Here is a 3,445-nt window from a genome sequence, read left to right as displayed (position 1 = left end):
CTCAACTTTTTCTTCCTTTCTCCTTAAATATACTTGAACAAGCTCAGAGATGAGTAAGTGATGCTTACAGCCCATAATGGCTGTTGTCTTCAGGTTGGACCACATGCCGAGCATCTGGGGAAACTGCTTCAGGAAAGTCATAATAAGGGTCAAATCACAGATCTGTTCCTCTTATCTGGATATGACAAAAGATTGAACTTTTTGTTCAGGCTGATAAGTGAAAAATGCTGTTTGTATACAAAAACAAAAAGGAAGTTTTGATGAAATCTAAAATGTGAAGACGTGGTTCTCAAAGCTGAAGTGCCGCTTTGTGTGCCAGTTCAGTCTTGACCTTAAAAACAGAAAGAAAAAAAAACTTCAAAAGCAAGTTTATTTGTACAGCACATTTCAACAACAAGGCAATTCAAGGTGCTTCACATGAAACCTTTAAAAGCATCAAAACATAAGGCAAAAGAAAAGGATCATTAAGAACAGTGATTAAAACAATAGGTCACCCGCTTGCTTGTTTTTGGACAAATCTATTTCCTTTTCTCTCTCTGCTTTTCCAGGCCAGTCGAAGGAGATGGCCGCCCACCTTTGAGGTTTTCGTCCCCACTGTCATAGGAATCGTTGGTTTTCTCTACAATATCGTCAGATCTCGACTTTACTGTGTAAAGTGTCCTGAAATGACTTGTGTTGTGATTTTGCGCTTTATAAATGAAATCGAATCAGTCAGGAATTGTGAGCATTTCGCCGAATTAATTCAATTCAATTATAGAAAGCTCCAGAACAAGCGAGTAAGCGGCCCTCGAGGTGAGATTGTTTGGTCAAAAAGAGGTCTTCCATTTAATCAAATTTACATGTTGTCACTATACATCGAAACACCTCACGCTGGTCTTTCAGCAGCTCCACAGCCATGACACGTTAGGTCATAGGGCGCATGTTTGTGACCTCTTTACTGCTGTCAAATCTTGACATATTAAAAGACCGCAGTTTACCTCGTTACTTTACTATAAGCAGCCGGGACCACGTGCATTTTCCTGTCAGGTGTTAATTGAGGCAGATGTTTAAATCGGCTGCTATTTGGTCACCAAGTCGCAGAAGGGAATGCATGTTTTTCTTGCGCTAATGATCGACATCTGTTCGCTGTTACCATACCTTCGTTCACAGATGCATTAAAAAAAATTTAAAAAAAAAAAAATCCTGCAATTAAGAGGCATCAAGCTCTGGGAATAACAAACCAGCTGTTGGGCAATTTTTCATGGTGTTCATTCACCCCTTCGCTGTAGCTGTCACCTACTTCCATTAAAACTTCTGTTTCTCAATAAAACAAATTGAGCTCTTGTTTTGTTTGCTGCTGAGTATCTGAACCTCCACTGTTACCACCAGGCGTGGGGATTATAGCATCTACGAAAGGACCATCAAACAAACTGTACAGATTTCATTTTGTCTTCATGATAAAACAAGATTTTTTTTTTTTATTTTTATTTTTTTATTTTTTGATAGCTTTACCAAGTGTTTGACCGCCAGTATTTTTTTTTTTTTAATTTTTTTTTTTTTTTTACCACAAGCAGAGAAATAGAGGAACAGTGGTGCCGGGCCTTTATTAGACACAAGTGTCGGCTGCTGGCTGAAATATGGACAAAGTGTGGCATGTGAGAGCGGCACACCTCTCCTTCCAACAGCATCAGCTCTCTCTCCTGCTGTACACGTGAGCCTCGACGCTGTGTTTATCTGATGTCAGACAGAACAGACCCAGAGCTCAGCACACTGCAGCCCGTCTGTGCAGCAGCCAGCTGATGACTGCCACCAGCTCGATCACATCACGTTATGCAACAGTGTGTGTGTGTGTGTGTGTGTGTGTGTGTGTGTGTGTGTGTGTGTGTGTGTCTGCTGAGTGTTCACACAGAGGAAAGCTGTTAAAGAGAAAGAGGGTGAAACTGCTACATGTATAATTACTGTAATTGTGAATTATTCTGTAACATAATCTATTTATGCAATTTATTGAACGGGTGAATTTTTGCAAAATAAGACACATTTCCTCCAGAGCTGATTGTAGGAGGAAGAGGATGCCGCATAAGCGGTGCATTTATTCACACTTGGACACTGATGAGCAATGGGGTTTGTGTAGTCAACATTTTTATGCCTCCATAACGATGACAGCGCAGCCAAAGATTTTGGTGGCCAAAAGTCACTGTGACCTCAAAAAACCTCGCAGCCTTGACTCAAGAATTTATGCACTAATTATGGCAAATTTTCACACAAAGGACTAATAGGATAACATGGCGACGTGATGACATTTTCTATCTAAAAGGTGAAAGGTCAACTTCACACTGAAATCATAATCTTCTATATTCTTTAAAAAAATATATATTCATGTGAAACTGTTGAAATTAATTGCACACAAAATACCAAAAGACAGAAAATGAAAAACTTTTTTCTCATCTCTCTTTCCAACCACATTGACAATTTAAACTTTTTGGGTTTAAATCGTCAACTTTGTGCATCGTCTATAATTACAAAATCACATGTTTCTTCATTAAATTGTTAAGGTTTTCTGACAAAAAAAATCCTGACAAAGTTTAAAATCTGCATAATTGGAAGTGAGGCCTTATTTTAGAAAGAAAGTTTTAAGCCACATGACTGCCCTGGCCACCACTAAAATAACTCCCTCCCCTATAAATTTGAGGGGAAGGATTTAACTTTATAGACCAAATGAATGTGATCAGCTCCACCTTTCATCTTCAAAGGAAAAAAGGGCGCTGGGAGCGTGAGTGAGGCAGCTCCAGGAGTGAGGGATGTGACTCTTCTTTCCCACCTTGTGACTCAACAGAGGGAATCCAGTGAGGAGGAGGAGGGTGAGGCACGCCGGCAGAGAGGGCGACTGTTGAGTAGTAATGCAGCACTGCACGCTCATTCTCAGCCCAACAGAGAGCTCTGCAGATACACTCTAGTCCACCCTAAACCTCATGACTAATAGATGAGATTTGCTCTGAGTTCCTTCAGCTCACCGCGTCTGAAACTCTCTTCACGGAGGAAAGACAACACGATTTATGTATCGCACGCTCACCTACTGAAATGACTTTGATCAGCCTTTTGCTCGTGCACAGTATGACTGTTAAATACAGGAATTTATATTTTCTTAATACGAGGCAAGTTTATGTAGATTGCACAGCTTTCTTTATATAAGACATCAAAGGCATTTAGACATAAAAGACACACGAGGCAGTACAGCAGAAATATATAAATGGGTTTTAAACAGGGGAAGACAGAGTATTAAGAATAGCTGAAATATAATACGGAGAATGAAAATTAAGTTGCAGTCACAGTGCAGTGCAAGACATGAATAAATGGGCACAATTTTATTTCAATAAAATGCACCGGCAAACATAAAAATCTTAAACCTTAATTTTATTCTGGGATTTTGTTCCAGATTCGTGGTGCATAAAAACTGCATGAAGCCTCT

The sequence above is a fragment of the Embiotoca jacksoni genome, unplaced genomic scaffold, assembly GCF_022577435.1.
Source record: "Embiotoca jacksoni isolate LCO1_2020_lvr unplaced genomic scaffold, fEmbJac1.0.p SCAF_9, whole genome shotgun sequence".
NCBI classification, from domain to species: domain Eukaryota; kingdom Metazoa; phylum Chordata; class Actinopteri; family Embiotocidae; genus Embiotoca; species Embiotoca jacksoni.
The sequence above is the reverse complement of the archived record's forward strand: the minus strand, read 5'-3'. Positions refer to the sequence as shown.